General features: G+C 41.0%; 1 protein-coding gene across 4 annotated transcripts in view; it reads left to right on the plus strand.

Annotated features, from left to right (window-relative positions):
- Kcnmb2 (potassium calcium-activated channel subfamily M regulatory beta subunit 2) overlaps positions 1 to 19261 on the plus strand; it is a 315499-nt gene that overhangs the window by 75504 nt on the left and 220734 nt on the right. The window contains exons 1-2 of one of the 4 annotated variants that reach the window (XM_031376557.1): positions 2093 to 2666; positions 7671 to 7757. The exons of the other annotated variants lie outside the window; for them this stretch is intronic. The gene's annotated coding sequence lies outside the window, so the exon portion shown is untranslated. Of the gene's footprint in view, positions 1 to 2092; positions 2667 to 7670; positions 7758 to 19261 lie in introns of those variants that run through there. 4 annotated transcript variants of the gene reach the window in all.

Genomic DNA, 19261 nt, shown 5'->3' on the forward strand with positions numbered 1-19261 from the left:
GGGGGGGGGGGGAGAGAAGAGGGGAAAGGGAAAGATGGTAGTTTCCCAGATGTTTTGACTGAGCTCTAAGGAATTGAAATGTATGTATTGCTAAGTGTATTATAAGAAATCAAAAGATAAGAAGGCTTGTTTATATGTGTGTGTGGGTGGGGATGGGATGGGAGGTAGATAGTTTGGTCACTAAAGTCACCTTCCATGTATGAGGACCTGAGGTCAAACCCCAGAACCCATGTAAACCAATGGATATGGTGGTGCACACCTGAAATTCCAGCACTAGTGAAACAGGGGCAAAAGGATCCCTGGGCCTTGTTGAGGGGCTAGCCTAGTGGTGAGCTCCAGATACTAATGGGAGACAATGTCTCTAAGCAATAGGTTAACAACTCTGATGAAACAACACCCAGTGATAACCACCACATGCCGCTGTACATGAACACACATACCCCCACACATGCCAGCACACACACATACATACACACAATGCACATAATTTAAAAACTGAATAAAAGGGCTTGTGAATGAATACACATCAAAAACTGACACAAGCCTCTTCCAAAGTCTTCTAAGCTTCTATTTATGTGTCCACCAGCTGCTTTTTCTGAAGCACCCACATTTGAGACACAGTGAGGGCTGTTTGCTTCTCAAACTCAGTAATGGATTGATTTTTCTGAGACATTAAGCATAAGGTTGCCATAGAGGCAAGAAAAGTAAATATGATTACCATCACAATTGACAATTGTCCATTATGGTGTGTGTGTGTGTGTGTGTGTGTGTGTTCCCACTCATGGTCACTCCCAAGTTCATGAGTTTTAGATATGCCAACATTACTGAAAATGAAGCAATAAGGAACATCTCTAAGAGAAGGTTATAGCACTTACTATTCTTGCAGAGGACCCATGTTGGGTTGTCTTCTGGCTTTTGTGAGCACATACACATATGCACACTACCATGAAGACACACATAAATGTACATAAATAAAATTTAAAACTTAAATGTTATTTTTAAAGAAGTACCCCTGATTCCTCCGATCAAACTGACATACATCAATAGGAGTCATTTCGAAACATCTGTGTCCTGGCATTTCATCAATAAAATTCTTGAGAAATAGATTCTCTGTAAAAGTTTTTGGAAGTAATCAACTTGCATTGGTTCTATATTCCTATTTGGGTACAGGGATGACATTTCTATGGTAGTTATAGAATTCTCCTTTAAATAAAGTTTTAGTACTTGGGAATCTTGGAGAACACAGAGGGAGTAGGTGATTAAAATATGGTCATAGAATGAATTATTCTAAACAAACATGAAAATGCACATTGAGTGGGAAAGAACACAGGACAGACGGGGTGATGGAGATGGAAAGCAGAGAGTGAGATGAGTAGAGTGAAGGCAAGCTTCTAAAGAAAAGCAGCAGGTGTCAATCAATCACAGCTGGCAGGTGTCAATCACAGCTGTGCAAAGTCCTGGACTTTGATGGGATTTTTAACTTAAGAAACCATGTGCAAGTCCATGACCCATGCTGCTGCCATCTGCTACAGACAGGGAAGCTTACTTTACAGTGGTGTTGGTGACTGCAGACTCATAACTGAGAATAAGAGACACTGAAGGCCTCTGGGATGACCTTCCCCACTTCCCCAAGAAGACAGTCCAGACAAGAAACCATTGAAGAAAGTGCTTTAGAAATGTGGTTAGAGTGGAGCTCTCCACAGCTGATGGCTTCGGCTGGTAGGTAGGAAGGACTCAGTTTCCTTTGCAGGGATGGCCACTGGGAAGTAGTGTATGTTCTATGTGTCAAATCCTATAATGTGTTATTTCCTCTTATAGCTATAACAAGATAAGAATTACTTTCCTAGTGAAATGATAAGTCACAAACTAGAGAAGGCAGGTAGTGGTATCCAGGAACACAGAGCCAGTTAGTGGAATCCCAAATTCCATGTCCTAAACGCATGTCTCTAATATCACGAAGAAAGTAGATTTGTCATGGTTTCAGCTAAAGCTCGAATAGGAAATGTCTGCCACGTTCCTGAACACTGGTTTCTGGCTGGAGGTGCTATTGAGGGAGTGTGGTGATTTGAACTTATTGGTTCCTGTAAGCTCAAGTGTTGGAACACCTGGTACCCAGATGGAGTTGTCCTTAGAAAGGTTCAAAAACCTTTAAGAGATGTTGTTTTGCTGAAGGAAGTGAATCACTGGGGTGGGCCTTGATGTTTTATAGCCTAGCCCTACTACTTCCGGCTTGACCTGGGGGTGGGGTGGGTTCCTGTCAGCTGATGTGATAATGGCCAATGGCCTCCTTGCTGCTGAGCCTTTCTTACCACAGTCGTCTGTATCCCTTAAATTGTGAGCAAAACTAAACCTTCCTAAGTTGCTTTTTTATCAGGTATTTGGTTATAGCAATGAGAAAGTTAACTATCGTGGGGAAACTCTGGAAGCTTTAGAAATTTGGGTCTGGCTGGAGGAAGAAGAGTCCTGAGGCATGCTTTCCCTTAAAGGATGTACATCTGGTCCCGGTTCTCCCTCTTTTTTTTTGACTTCCTGTCCACTGTGATATAAACAGCCTCATTCCCATTCCCGGGATGGTCCTGCCACCATGGTATTCTTCCTCACCTAGCTCCAGAATCAACAGGACTATGGCCTGAAATCATGAGTCTCCTTCCTTTACATTGTCTAAGGTAGATGTTGTGTCACCACGCTGTAGAAAATAACCAGCATACGAGACATACTGCTGCCCCGTGTCAGACACAGTTTAATGTGGGGATATGGTGCGAGAGAGGGCCACGCCCCCTGGCTTTGGGGAGCTTGCTAGGTGAAGGAAAATTAAGGCCTCCACATGGGAAGGGGCTGCAGATCTATTTTACACGGGGAAACAACTCTTCTTTAAGAATGGAAGGCAGAGGGAAATAACATGGGTATTAAAATATAGGGATTACAGGGATTAACAAGTGGGCTAACCCGTATGATCAAGGAGAAAAAAAAAAAACTGAAGAAACAGCTCAGCTGTGAGACACACAGTGCTTAGTAGAGAAGAGGATGGCTGTTGTGTGAGACTATCAAAGACTTACAGGCTTTAAACAGAGCAAAAGGATGCACTCTTGGGCGTGAACAGAGTCGGAAGAAGTAAGACTAACTGTAAGCCATATAACATGAAGGTTTATTATAGTGTAAAGAAACTAAGCCTAAGATGCTTCTAGCTGAATCAACAAAAGTGACCACAGTTACATGTACAACAAAAGGTCAGGAAAAATAAATAAATGAATTTAAAATCTCCATCAACTTCCAACCATATTCAATGAGCATTCAGTCTCTGTTTTGACCCAACAAGTTGCTTAAAGTACAAACTTGTATTTCTTAAGTATGTTATTTTACTAGGTCTGAGATCTGTGTCATGTAAGGAACAGAAAGACTGTCTCATGTAGGCAAAGTTATGAATATTTTAGGAGCTGGGAAACCCCATTAGGGACCAGTTTCCCACCCTCCTCACTATACACTGCAGCTCTCATCTGAGAACAGATGAGCCAGGAGAGAATTTTTGGGGACAAGAAAAGAAATCATGACCATCATTCATTAAGCATTTAATGTCCTCATTATTAATGTAAAATGCTTTAATACCTCATTAATTCTCACAATGTTCTCACTGAGTCCTTTTATGGATAAAGAAACTGAAGTTCCCGTACAGAACTAATTTTATGATATATTCCTATACTTGAATATTATACACCCCTTAAAATAATGTTTTCAATGACTTTTTGTGGCTAGCATAATAATGAAAAGAATACAAGAGTTAATTTCCAGCAATAGAATGATGGATGATGATTTTTAAAGTTTCTTAATTTAAGGAAAGCAATTTTATTTTATTTTAGAGGCCTTGTCATCCTTGTGAATGTTGTTTTTGTCTATGTAAACAAGTGTAATGAAGTGCCATGAACTGAATGGTGTTATAAAACCACAGAAACTTTGATCTCACACACATAGAGTCAGCTCCATGATCTACGATCTAAGATCTGCTCCTTAATCTAAGATCAAGGCAGCAAATTCAGTGGGGGTTTAGAAGAAACTGTTTCCCTAAATGGATGGTGTTCTTACCATTGCCCCACAGAATGCGGGGGTGGGGGTCCATTACTTCTCAAGGGTCTCTTTGATAGGGACAGTAATTCCAACTATAAAGACTATGTCCTCATGACCTAAGGCTACCCAAAGCCCCACATTCTCATTATCACCTTGGAAGTTAAAATTTCAATACATAACTTTTGGAGAGACACCAGTATTCCAATCAGAGCAAATAATAACCAGTATACAGAATTTAAAGATAAAATAATAACTTCTAATGAGCAGATAATATGTGATGCCAGCTTTTAGAGATAGACAGGACTTGTACAGGCAAAGGTCAGCTGACAAGGAGCAAGAAGTATTCATTACAGAGAAAGAAGGACAGAACATAGCAGAGACCTGAGAAAAGTGAACCAAAGCAGAATGAAGCCATGTTGGAAATATCACTGCCTGCTACCAACAAAACTAGAGATTTGGGGGGTTTTGTTTTGTTGATGTACAATAGTCAACTTGCAGGTTTTCTGATAGGACAGTATCATGATCAAAGAGATGATATAAGACCTCATCTTCTGAGATTATCTACAAAGGATGGAAGAGGCAATCAGGGTGAGTAAGCCATTGGCATGGTTTAGGTCCCAGATGCCAAAGCCTGAATTAGCGTCTTGTTAACAGGGATGGGAATGAAGGAGCAGATAGACAGGCATTCCCCACTCCTCTTCTCCAGCCTACCCTATGCCTGCTTCTACACTCCATCCTTTCAGGAACACTGGCCTTTTTCTCATCCTAGAAGTTACAGCCTAGTTGCTGGTGCTCATATACACTCTGCTCTGGACATTTGTCTGTACTTAACATGCTTACTCAATATTTTATCTTTCATGTCTCACTTTTAATATCTTCCGGAGTTTTTCCTTCCTTTCTAAGCCAGTCTAGATAGCCCAGGCTTTGTGTTGTATTCCCTCACACTACCCCATCCTTTTTCTTCACTCTGTTTACCACAATCATTAGCTAACAGCGAATTTACATTTTATATCAGTTACTTTGCAAAGTCTTTTACAATCAGATTTCATCTTATCCTTCAAATTGTCCCATGAAGTAGGTGTTGGTATTTCTCCCTGCTTCACAGAGACAGAAACTTGTCTTTTAAAAATTATTTTTTAAAAAATTATGTTTATGGCCAGGCGGTGGTGGCACATTGCCTTTAATCCCAGCACTTGGGAGGCAGAGGCAGGTGGATTTCTGAGTTCGAGGCCAGCCTGGTCTACAGAGTGAGTTCCAGGACAGCCAGGGCTATACAGAGAAACCCTGTCTCAAAAAAAAAAAAAAAAAAGAATATAAACGCAGAGAAAAGGAAAGGAATGGGAGGAGAGGCAAGGGGAAGAAAGGGGAGTGGAAAAGAAAGAAGGCAGGAGAAAAAGAGAGAACAGAAACTCTGTTTCATTTCACAGTTCAGTAGAGAATAAAAATAATAATGTTTTTATTTTATTTAAACTTTGCCAGATCCTATTTGAGGCAAATTTGCCATAGAAACCTCTAAATTGATTTAGTGGACTATAGCAAAGCTTCAATTTAAAATAATGTTCAGAAACCGCCCATGATGTCAGCCAGGCTTGGCTTTTAATAGACAAAATATAAGGGGGAACCTTCCCTAGAGGATCCCTGCCCTGGGGATGTCTTCTGGAGTTCCTAAGTAACCATATGCCTTCAAAACAAAGGGCACCACAGAGGTGAGAAATTACATCAGACTCAGCTGCCTGGCAGTGCCTAGAGTTGTGGCAGATTAGCACCCAGTTACTTCCCAGTCTCCAGAGCTATCAGAAAACTCAAGGCCCCTGACAAGAGACTTGAGCAGCGAACACTTGAAACTGCCCCAAGCTTTCTGATGGAACCTGGCCTTCCCATAACACAGCCTCTGAAAAGAAAGACCTGCTTAATGTGTCTTTTTAGTTCTGTGTGCTGTCTGTTGGTGGCTGACCCAGGAGCAAGTCAATTTCTTAAAACACTTTATCTTGGGACTAGGGGGACAGCTCTGCAGGTAAGAACTTTTGGTAGATAAGTGTGAGTGCCAAGTGTGAGTAATTGAATCCCCATGACCCAATTAAAAGCCAGGCCTGCTGCTTTTCCAAAGGTCCTGAGTTCAATTCCCAGCAACCACATGGTGGCTCAAAGCCATCTGTAATGGGATTTGGTGCCCTCTTCTGGTGTGTCTAAAAGCTGAGGCATGGCTGAGTAGTTACCCCCGGGGTTGGGGGCTGAGGGGTGTGGTGCATAGATATAGGAAGAATGCTGGAGCTTGCTGACTGCTGGCCTAAGAGCCAGGTTTAGCGAGAGAACCTGTTCAAAGGCACTGGCCTTTGCACATACGTGTATCACACACATTCACGTTCACATACTCACACACACATACACACACACACACACACACACACACACACACACAAAGGAAACTTTTTTCATTATTTTGCCTTGGATATTTAAAAGTATTCAGTCTCCCCATCCCCCTTACCTCACCCCCACTCAGACCCCTACAGTTAGTGATTTCTCCTAAATATTTATTTCTCCTTCAGGGAAAGATTTCTCTAAGAACTTGTTCGCTGCCCAGCATATTCACAACTCTTGATCTGTTTTTCTTCTATTTGTCCACTTAGAGTTTTTGCTGGAATCAATTTTACTAATTTCCTTCTGAAAATTAGCAAGTCAGAGTAAATCTTTCCTGTCTCCCCATCCCCCTTACCTCACCCCCACTCAGAACTTAAAGAAAATGATGGGACACACTGGGGTCTCAAAGAGCTGACATTGAACTCGCTCTACTTCAGCTACCTTCACTGAGACCACATCATCTATGGGGGATGCTATGTCAGCAAGTTCCAAATCATGGACAATTAAGGCTCTTGAAAGGTTTACAGTGACCTTCCATGTTCGAATCTGTGGCAAAATTTCTGTATGAAGGTAGACAAGGAAGGTTGCTATGAAGGAAGTGTTGAGTTGTTATGTGGCCTGGAACAGAATAGATGGGTGTGTTCAAATCCCTGCTGTTGGAAACCAAAAGCACTCTCTGGCTTGACCTGCTGCTAATCTCAGCTCCGGAGGAGACACCCTGGAGCCAAGAGGCTTGAGAACCAGGATCCTAGTTTAATACCAAGCTGTCCTTAGCTTGGAATTTCTTTCAAGGATTCTGCCTTGCTAGACAGGTTTTTCCTGAGAGCCAGCAATAGAAGTCAAGCACATTCCTTAGGACAGTCCACAATAGTTAGAAAAGGCTTCCCTCACTCAAGGACTTTAGCTAGGACTGAACCTCCCAGTGCTTGCCTCCAGCAAGACCCAGAGAATTAACAGGAAATACCAAAATACCTCAATAGGGAGGGCTCTACTGCTCTTCTGCCTGCTTCATACCTAGCTACCAGACTCTGCTGACCTTGAAGCAGCGGTCACTTGCCTACGTGACCTCAGTCTTGTGCCTCAACCCCTGCCCGCCTACGTGACTCTTGTCATCTGCTGAGAATTCCCCTCACACCCTCCCCATTTTCTTTTACTGTAAACGTATATATACTGGCTACTGGTCATTAATAAATGAGGCCTTGATAAAAGACTTGCTTAGCCTTCTTCTCCTTTCTCGCCCATTTCTTTTCCAGGTTTGGTTCCCCTCAAAACCACGAAAATGCCCAGTCCATTTATATTTGACAACTCAAGTAAAGTATTCTATCATTTATCCTATCTTGGTGAGTTTAGAATTTTGTATCTAAATAATTTTGTATCCTAATTTGTGTTACTAACCTAAAAATATCTTCTTAGACCTAGAGCATCTTTTTAAATCATAAGAAATTTAAGTTTATAGTAACACTATGACTATCCAGTTTTCAACCTCTTCAGAGACCTGACAAAGAATAAATATTACCTGCAGGAAGTTCCAGTATGCAGCTTACAAAAATTATAGAAATGACAGAGGCAGCTCAGTCTCCAATATTCTTTATAACATTGGAACATCTATCTTTATACTCTTCTGTCCCAGAACATCTGACAGACCTTAAGTGAAGCAGGAATTATGAAAGACTAGCTTACTCTCTTGGCAGAGCTTAGGAATCAACTATTCTACATCTGTTTGTCCTTTTTGGACATTGTCTGTAGATAAAGTTAGGACATTTCTTGCCCAATGGTAAGCTTGCCATAACTGAAGCAACTCCACATGGAAGTTATTGATGCTCATCATCTTTTTTGAAGTGAACTGGAGGTACTCTCAGGGACAGACCTATCTCATAGTCAAAAGATTTTTTAATAATGAAGTGATTTTAAATGTCATATTCTTTGGATCTCTGAAGCTTTTGAAGACCATCTGTCTATTTCTAGCATATCTGAACAAGCAAACATTGTCTGTCTTTACCTGTTCAACCCAAGACGTATATTTTAGTAATGATCTAGATTAATATCTGACATGACCATGAGTTTGACTGTCTGACTAGTAACTTATTTAATTATCTTTAACAGTTTGTAATAGTAGTTATTAAAAGAATGTGACCAAACCTTGTATTAATAAATGAGTTGCATAGGTATAATGCCTATGGAAGAGTTGAAACACATAATTATATTGTAACAAAATTAATCTTAAATTTTGTACCAATATGCAAAAATTTATACAAATGAAAACCTTAAACTGTATCAATATATAAAATTCTGTGCCAATGTAACAAGATATAAAGATCTCTATCAATGTATTATGGTTATATCAAAACATAAAGGTCTCTACCAGATTATATCAAAATATAAAGATCTCTACCAATGTAAGATTATAGTTATAAAATGTCTTTTAGTAGTAGAATCTTTGAGAGTAGACTCAACAATCTACACATATTTGTCTAATTCCTATAATATTACTGTATCTCCCATTTTTCTTTTCAACCTCCTACCCTAAGAAAGAAAGGATAGAGTAAAGGAAATATAGAAATCCCTAAGTCTAACCTCCCTATGTAGTTTCTTTCCTGTCTAAGGCAATATTTATAAATTCTCTTTTAAAATTACTATTATATATATGTATATGTAACACACATATATATTTATATGTAACACACACATATATATGTATATATATATAACTGAAGTTCTGGCTAGAGACATTTGCTGTTCCCATGTAAAGGGATCAGCAAATCATGGTACCTCTCCTGTTTGGTCTTTTTGTTTATTTCTTCCTGTCTACAGCTAAGATCTTCAGGGGTCCTTCCTCTATCAAATCTGATCCTTATTACTTTGGAAGGAGTCCAAAGCCTTTTTTTCTTTTCTGAAAACACAAATACAGAGCCTCTCTCCAGAAATAGCATGTCGTTGGTTCAGCAACCAGTCGTCAAAAGTATAGATTGATTCAGTTTAACAGCAGCATTTCTATTTAGGTCTGCTCTATATTGACCTCTTTCATAGAAGATTTGTAATACCATCACAACTAAGAACTTATAACCACCTTCATTTTTATATTTAAAACAATAAAAACAATTATTATCTTTCTTTTATTGAGACAAGGTTTCTCTGTGTAGCCCAGACCAACTTGGATTTGTTCTGTAGATTAGGCTGGCCTTGAACCGACAAGGAACCTATTTACCCTTGCCTTTGTCTCCCAAGTATTGAGATCAAGGCCTGGATTTATTTATTTAACTACATATCCTTGAAGACATTTATATCAATTCTCATTTCTTTCTCCCTTCTTTGGAGATTAATACCTCTGTGGCTAAATATGCCTATCTGCCCTTTCTTTTTATATGAATTAATCTAATATCCTCCTCTATATTCAGCTTCATTAAGTTCCCCTCTACTTACTGTCTAGCATATTGTATGTGTCAAGTGCTAGGACAAGCAGTTTCAGTTTTCCTGCAGAAGCCCACGTTTACAGAGACTGGTTGCTAAAGGTAGTGTTGACACCTTAATTCATGTTATTCTTTATAATTATTTGATCGTAGGAGGCATGCAGCCTTACTCTCAACTCTGAGCAGCAGGATTTTGCCTGCTTCATTTCACTGCAGTTTTACATCCACACGATTAGGCTGCATCTCTGTGACAGCATAGAGCAGCCCCTGGGAAGAGGGCAGGCCAGCATTGGAGTCTGCCAGTTTGTTACTCATAGACTTTACCATTTGGTGAGCAATTGGTTTGGGGGCTTAGCAGTATTTTAACTCATGGTTTAACCCCTGAAATCATTCTCTGAAACCATGTGTGCAAAAACAGCATGGATTTGAATCCTTGCTGGAATCCCACTTGCTAAAGAACCATCCTCCACTCCTACCCCCACCCCTGCCTTTCTAGTCTTAACAGGACAGCACGCTTTTTTTTGTTGTTTTTTTTGTTTGTTTGTTTTTTAAAATCAGGAAATCTTAAATCAATTTGTTAAAAGTAAGTTCTTGCCACTTGTTGGTTCACCAATTTGTTGTAGAAATTATTTAATCTCAATAAGGGGCTTCTACCCTGCCTTAGATCATTTAGTCCCCAGATAAAAGACACACAGCTTTTATGATTATAATAACCCTTAATCAGCACTAGAGCTGGGCAGACATCCACCCTCTATGCTATTAGACTCTACTTCCTGATACATAACCCTAAGTTATAACTTGCCATGTCCCATCTGGGCTGCTTTTAACTTCAATTGGCCAGGCCTCATGGCCATGCTTTCCTGACTCACCTAACCCATAGCTGTTTCCTCCTCTCCTCCTTCTCCCTCTCCTTGTGTTTCTTCTCAGATCTTAAACCCAGAAACCCCAAACCCTCACCTATCTCAATTCTGCCCAACCCTAGACTGTAGACATCTTTATTCACCAATCAAATATAACATGAGGGGCAAGGTCACATAGTGTCAGTTGGGTAGTTTCTCTTGAGCTTGGGTGCAACCAGCCTTTGAAGGCCAGTATTTAGCATTTCAATACAAAGCAAAAGACCAAATCTCAACAGAGAGAAAGAGAGGCCAGCAGGAACACATGGAGAGAAAGAGAATGGAAGAAGGAGCTGGGTAGCTAACTAGCATTCCTCTTTATTAGCTGCTACATCTGGCTCACACCTGACAGCTGGCAGGTGATGACAAAAGATCCCTGGGAGGAGCCAAGTAGAATTGTCTTTTAAGCAACAGGTTCCTCCTCTGCGAATGAGCCTGTCCTGATGGTGTTCATGGCTAGCACAGAGAACATGCTCATGATGTAGTTGTTTACTTTTCCATTCTTTCCCACATGAACCAGGAGTCACTGTGAGACCTGAGAATCACCATGAGAAAAGACTAAATCTATGATTTTCCAAGCTGTATTTTAGGGTGCACCCATAACTGGCCAGCTGACTGTCTCTTCCTAAATCTGGATTTGAAAGATTAGCCTCTGCTGGTCTCTTGAAGTCTCTTTTGTAGGGAAGATAAGGTGTTCACAGGGCAAGAGGACTGGCTATTACACATTTTTAGAAAGATGCAATGAAAGGGAAGGAATGGGGTAAAGATAGACACCATGTGAATGGGGTCACAAGTTTAGTGTAGTTGAAAAACATGTTATCCAGTTTAATACAGGACAAACAGGAGTTATTCTTTAACTACAAACAGAAACCTTAGCCTGCATAGGACAAACAGGAATTTACTCTCAACTGTCTTTACTGCAGACAGAACCCTTAACCTGCAAGGTGCAGTTTTCCTGTTTGGGTCTCCCATTAACTTGCAAGGTATATTGTTCTTGTTTGGTCTCATGCCATCTGTTCATGTTCATGTATCAAGCTAAGAGCAAAACCAAGGCACTGGGAATACAGCAAGACTTGATTTCACCACTTTGATTTTTGTTTTGTATTTGGCTGTCTGATCAGTGCCACCGTGGCATCCCTCCATCTTACCCACTTGCTGGTTGAACAGTCTACAGAAAATGAATGGTACATTAGAAAAAAAATGACAAGGTGTACCCAGTTGAGTCGCCATTTCAGAATGCGTCTGGTGCTTGAATTTATCCTAAAATTGCAGCTGAGAACATTGGAAAGCAGCCCTGAATGCTTCATTAAGCTTCATGTTTGTTGGTGTACACTCTGATCTTACAAAGACCACCTGGAGCCAGAGAATCTTCCGAACAGGCACTCTGCTGCATATTAACTGGAAGCCTCAAACAAGTTGTTAGTGTATCTGAGCCCTGGTCCCTCAACTGTACTGTGAAAGCTATAAGTCCCTCTCCCCAAGGAAGAGTGGAAAGACTTAAATAAAGCAGTGTAAGCCAGTGCCCTCCCTGTGCAGTGCCATGGCACAAGGGTATATTCATATTAAGAAAATTTTTGCTGTTAGTAGCCATGTTACCTTACACTGCAAAGGGCAAAATCCAATATTAAGAGAGACATTTTGGAGAGTAAGCACCTAGTCTTGCCTCCTTGAAAGCTTCCTTTAGATTTATAGCTTGGGTGTTTACATATCTTGAAGTGTATTTCATTTTCTCTCAGTTAACATTTCTAAAGTGACAACCCCTCCCCACCCTTAAAAAAGGTTGAAATTCTTAGTATGTATTCAAGACGTCAGTTATCTTGTGTTTAGTTGGTGATAGTTTCTCATACGTGTACAACTATTATGTGTATATATGAGTTGGGGGATAGAGAGGGGGAGGAGGAAGGGGCAGAAGAAGAGAGAGAGAGAGAGAGAGAGAGAGAGAGAGAGAGAGAGAGAGAGAGAGAGAGAGAGAACCACAGTGGCCTTGTGGAGCTCAGAGGACAACTGTTAAGAGTTGGATCTCTCTTGCAGATTTTGAGGCAGGGACTTTCTCATGCCCTCAAATACATTGTTTTTTGTATCCCAGGATAGCTGGTCTGTGGGCATCTGGTAGAACCTCCTGTCTCCACTCCCCATTTTCTTTGTAGGCGCGGTTGGAGTACAGATGCATGGTATCACATACTGCTTCTTACAAGGGCTCCAGGGGTGGAACCCCAGTGGGTTTTCTAGCTCCTGCTGATGCCTTCATAGGACTCTCTTCCCCAGCGCCCCTTGTCCTTCTGTAACTGGGAGCTTATTCTCCTAAAGCTGGAGGAATAGAAATGATATCTAGTTTTAACTTCATTCACTTTTTACAGTACCACAAAGCACACTGCCCACCCCAACACAGTGTCCAGCTTCTTCTTGCTGCTGTCCCCAAGAATCATTTTGATTCACAGTCCCAGGTGGGATGGAACAGACCTATAGCCTCTCACTGTGCAGCTTGAACCATGACAGCCTTGAGCATGCTAATCCACTAGTAGTATATTTGAATGTATCAGTATTTCTCAAACTCTCAAATGCTATGGAGCCCCCACCAGTGCAGTCAGACAAGCTGCTTTGGTGTCACACTCACTGGTTTCCCAGAGAACTAAGCGCACACAAATGTTGCTACAAAGGGAAAAGGGAAGCATGAATATCCTGAAATGGGGAGGAGTGGCCAGCTGTGGCTGCCTGTAGCAGAGGCTCCCAAGAATCTCTGCGAATGCTAATGAGCACTGGCTCAGTGCTTACCCATGAATTAGCTGCATGAGTTCTCTTATTCTAAACAGCTCAAGGTGTACCCAGTGTCATACAGTGAGGGATTTCAGAGATTATTGTATGCATCATACACCCCAAACTTTTCCCCTAAACCCTCACAGGAGCCAACATAAGCAGTCAGGAGTACCTGACTTCCTCTCTAAATCAGACTTGATTTCTTTTTGATTTTTTAAAGTTAGTATACTTTGAAGAAGAATAACAAAAGAAAAATGGCCATTCTGGTTTCCACCAATTAAAGTGTGTTTATCTTAACATTTTACTTCCTATCGCACAGAATATAAACCAGAGAATAACCATGATATAAATGCTGTAGAGGGTAGATGAACCAACATTTCTGTGCTTAGAGAATGAGGTTCAATGGTTGTGACCTAGTCTCAAGGAATTGCAGTTTAAAAATGGTGGTGGGAAATGAGGTTTTCTGTGTCTAGTTCAGGATACAATTGAAATGAACTGAAGATGCAATTGCTAAGGACTCTGGGCGTAAATAGGAGACTTATCAGTCAAAGAATATTTTCTGGCATTCATATTAACAAATACTATGGCTTTTGCTCAGATTTAGAGAGGGGAAAATCATTTTAGAGGGAAGGGGACAATCTATGCAGGAATTCTTTAAAGAATTATAGTTCGGAGGCTCCATTGAAAGCACTTTCCAACCATTGTCTTGCTAAGAAAGTACAGACCTAGTTTAAATTCCTGAAAGCTCAAGAATGTGGCTCTTGTCACTATAAGTTCTGTCTCCTTAGCTACATTCTCATGGCATATCATGTACCTATAGAAGTGAAACAACTTTAACCAATGTAGTGGCTATTTTCACTCAAAGAACTCCTATTCTATATTAATGCAAATTATTTAATTATCAGTGTCATAATGCCAGACTTATTTCAGGCCATGATTAGCATTCCAAAGTTCTATTCTTTGACTTGTTTTCTATATTTTTTAATTCCATCAATAACGAACTCTTCACTGTTCTCTAAGAGTCTAAGTTTTTTCACCTGCATATGTTCACATCATTTACTCCTCATGGCTTGTTGATCATAAATAGTGGCTTCTGAATGCAGAGGAAACAGGAAACTCTAAAAAGGGGCTAAGTTCTCTCCAAAAGGAGGGAATGTAATAGGCAGATCCTTTGTCAACAGGGAGCCTGGGAAGATGTCAAGCAAGCATGAAGACCTGAATTTAGATACCCGGAACCCACATAAAAGTATAGATACTGTAGCATGTGCTTGTCACCCCAACACTGAGGAAGCGGCTATAGAAGGATCCCAGGAGCTTACTGGTTAATGAGTCCATTTGAATTCAGTGAGGTCCAGGTTCAATGGGCTATACTGTGTCAAACAAGAAGATGAAGAACAACTGAAGAAGACACTTGTTACCTAGCTCTCACCTCCACACATGCATGCATATGGGCACACACAACACACACACACACACACACACCACAAACAATAAGTACTCTAAGGCAGTGGGTCAAGTTTAATAGCAGGGAAATTACCCAGTCTATTCTCAGCACAGAAGCTGATATTGAGAGTGGATGGGTTGGGAAGTAGAGTGGACCCTGAAGTCATGTTGAATCTATCTTGAATCAGAGATATCCAAAACAACATAATCCTGACTGAGAATGAGGCTGTCAAAACTCTAGATCCCAGGCATCTTTGTGCTTTGTTATGGAACACTTAGTGAGCATCTTCTATGTGAAATATTCTGACACATACAAAAACATAAATAAGGCACACCCCTTGGTCTTGAAGAATTGCCTAGTGATCACTTACATGTCAAGAGATGAATTGAAGAACACAGTGGAAGAGTGAGTTTGGGCTCATGGAAACAGCTGATCTGTAATTTTAAAACTGAGAGGCTTTTAGGTCACTACAGTTAGAGTGAGGTTAAAATGCCTTCACCTCTATCCTCTGTGGTTATAAACCTTATGTTTCCACCCACAGAGCTAATTCTGCATTACCACACATTTCATAGCCAGAGAATATGGGTGATGATGGTTCCAACCTAGAAAGACAACATAATGTTTAATGTATTGCCAGTGTTGCCCTGTGCTTCAACTACTTTTCCTGATACTGTAATAAAAGACCCGAAAAAAAGCAACTTGAGGATAAAGGGGCTTGTTTGGGTGCACAATTGAAGGGCACAGACCATCATGGTGAGAAATGTCCTGCAAGCAGGAACTTGAGATATCTGGCCAAGTTGCACCTGCAGTCAGGATGCAGAGAAAGATGAGTGTCAATACTCAGCTGATACTTTTGTACAATCCGGGAGTCCAAGCATAGGGAATGGTACCACCCACTTTTAGGTATTCCTGTGTCAATTATCCTAACCAAGATATTTCAATTAACCTAATGTAATCAATTAACCTAAAATAATTCCTCACAGGCATGGTTAGAAACTAGCCTAACGCAGGTCACTTGTATAGGCATGTGCAAGGCTTGACCTCTAAGATGAATTTTCAATCCTGTCAAAGGTGATAACCAACACTAACCATTACATTCTTCATGAACAATAGGCTCGCATGTAGTGTCCCACCTAATGTCAGTCTCTGTCTTCAGTGCCACTGAAGATCTCACAAGCACCTTGCCCCTTTCTTGTCTCACTTCCATGTGTGGGAGTCCAAGTCAACTTCGGTGATCTTACTAAAGCCATGACAAGGATGGAAGTGCCAGAGAACCCCTGGGATGAGCTTGTACCCATACTGGCTCCCACAATTCTCATCAATACTCACCTAGAACCTACCACCAAAGAACATATTTTAACATAAGTTAAAATTCATGTAAGAACACAAAATCAGCATCCCCGTCTAACAAATTCTAAGATCATGGACTCTTGGATCTTGTGGATGCCAGTCACTGAGGCAAGGCTTCTTTCCAACTCTTTATGATACCTTTGCTACTGACTTTGGGTTGGATATGGAACAGCTGGTGGCCCTTGTTCTGCTGAAGACTGTGCTGTAAGTTCAAGAACTTGAGAAGGTGAACCACATGCCGTTGTCTCCACGATCGTCCTGTCCTTGTCTTTTGTTGGTTCTAAATACACAACATAGGCATTGTGTGTTCCAGTAGATGAACTGATATAGAGACTGACGTTCTGAGTCTCAAATCTAAGCAGCATATCCCATTACAGTACTCGTTGGCTTTTAAGATCAGAAACGCTGAAGTTGCTTTTGGTAAGATATCGACAACATCTAATAGCTTTAGGGTTTTTGTTGCTGTTTTGTTTTGTTGTTTTTAAAGAAGTTTCTTAGTTAGGGTTTCCAATGATTGGCATCCACAAAATCCAAGCATCCATGATCTTAGAATTTCATAGGAGAGCTCAGGGTGCAATTTTGTTAGGCAGGGGTGCTGATTTTGTATTTCAATTGAATTTTACCATAAGTCATGTGCTTATTTTGCGGTGGATTCTAGGTGAGTATTGATGAGAATTGTGGGGATCAGAATGGAATAAAGCTCTTTACAGGAATCCTCAGCACTTCCATCCTTGTCATGGTTTTAGTAAGATTCGAAATGACAAAGTATAAAGAGACACCTTGACCAAAGCAACTATTATAAAGAACAACATTTGATTGGGGCTGGCTTACAGGTTCTGAGGTTCAGTTCATTGTCATCATGATGGGAAGTATGGCAGTGGACAGGCAGGAATGGTGCTGGAGGAGCTGAGAGTTCTACGTAGGCAAACCGGACTGTCTCATAGCCAGCAAGGAGGAAGGACTCAAGGCCCACACACACAGTGACACACTTCCTCCTGCAAGGCCACACCTCCTAATAATGCCAGAAATGTGGAAAAAATTATTTCTTTAAAACATATTTTTTATAATGTTCCATATGTGAGATATTATTTACAAGCAAAAAACAAACAAACAAACAAACAAAATCATACTATAAATAATGAAATTCAGTAAAGCAGCATGCCTCGTGCAGATAAGTGGTTTGCCCCTGACACCTGCTGGAAGCCAAACTTTCAAAGGATTTTAACAACCAAACATAAAGAAAGGCAGAGACCCTTTTCATTCTTCCAAACATGATCCTAGGAGGTGAAAATTACCTCTCACTCACAGCCCAGCGCCCCTGGCTGTCTTCTCTGGCACAGTCCTTTCTCTCTGTGGCTAATAGGCCTCTCAGTACCTTCAGTGATTTCTGGAAAAGTGTCACTCATAGTGGTACTTCCTGCCTAACATAAGCTAAAAGGAGACTGCTGGATTATTAGTGTGTCAGTTGTTGTCAGTCACAGCCAGAGAACACGAGGTAGAGGACCCAGTCTCATAGCTGAAAGGGCATAGATGCAGTTTACCCTTATAGCCAATAAGCCAAGAAAGCTCTACAGCTTCTCATCCACACAGCTGAAGTTCTTTGATATTCTTGCTGTATATGTTTAGGCATGGTAGATAATGAAACAATGGATGGGTGGGTGGATCATGGTGGATAGATAATAGATAATGCTTGGATGCTGGCTGGCTGGCTGGCTGGATAGATGCATACATGCTAGGTGGATGAACAGATGATGGATAGGTGCTGGAGGGTGGTGAATGGATAGATGATGGGTAGACAGATGCAGGAGTGCTGGATGAATGGGTGGATGCATGCATCCTGGATGAATGGATGGTAGATAACTGATGGATTGATAATGGATGATGGATAGACAATTGCATGGATGCTGGATGGATGGATCCATACATGCACACCACTATATGGATGAATAGATGATGGATGATGGATGGATAACAGATGATGAATAGTTGGATGCACAGATGCTGGATGGATGGATAGATAGTTGGATACATGCATGCATGCTGCATGGATGAATAGATAATGGATGAGAGATGGATGGTTGGTGGATGATATATGGGTGATAGGTGATGATGTGTCAATAGACTTGACTGAAACCAGTGAAGAGAGAATATGAAAGAGAACCCCAAAGTCCAGCTGTTGCAGGTCAAATTAAAAGGTTAAGTCAAAGCCACTAAAATATAATTTGCTCCCTTTGACTAACTAATTTGGGTTTTATTAGGAATTAACTGTGATGATTTAATGCTAAAGCCATCCAGGTATACTCAACACAATGAAGCTGCAAATATGGGAAAAAAAATAACAGGTCTAGCCCAGGTTCCTGACATGCACAGCTTCCAGCCTTCCTAGAAGACGTTTCTAGCTAAAATGAAAATATGGGCTACTTAACTGATGCTCACGAGAGCCTATCACCAGTGCAACAGGTCTGGAAGCAGTTTAATTGAGATGATGAATTATTCTGCATCATCAGGAGGTGAGGCTTGGTTGTGGTGGTTTAGACTTTTTTATAAGCAGGAGGATCATACTGCCTCAGGAAAAGTGCATGCCTTAGTACAGAGGCTCAAGACACGTGGCTCTGCCTGACTAGGGTGTGCCCTTCTGCCTTTGACTCCACAGCAAGCCAGGGAATGGAGGCCCAAAGAGGATCTAGCCAGGACAAATGGACAACACATACTTTAAACACCCAGATTAAACCAACGTCGTTTCCCAGCAGAGTAAATCCCAATTCTAGCCTCCCTCAAAAGACAAGCTGACACCATTCTGATGCGAAATCACCGAGGACAGTGCTTAAGGCAGAAGAGTAATCAGGAATCGGGCATGTGTGCCTCTGAGACTCAAGCCTCGAAGTATTTGAAGATGAAGGCTTCAAAGTGGAAAAATCTTGGTCTCTTGGGCCTGAGCTAAATAGAAAATATGGAGACTGACCATGGAAGGTACAGCAGTAGTCACTGTGCAA

This window comes from Mastomys coucha, unplaced genomic scaffold (assembly GCF_008632895.1).
Source record: "Mastomys coucha isolate ucsf_1 unplaced genomic scaffold, UCSF_Mcou_1 pScaffold17, whole genome shotgun sequence".
Taxonomy (NCBI): domain Eukaryota; kingdom Metazoa; phylum Chordata; class Mammalia; order Rodentia; family Muridae; genus Mastomys; species Mastomys coucha.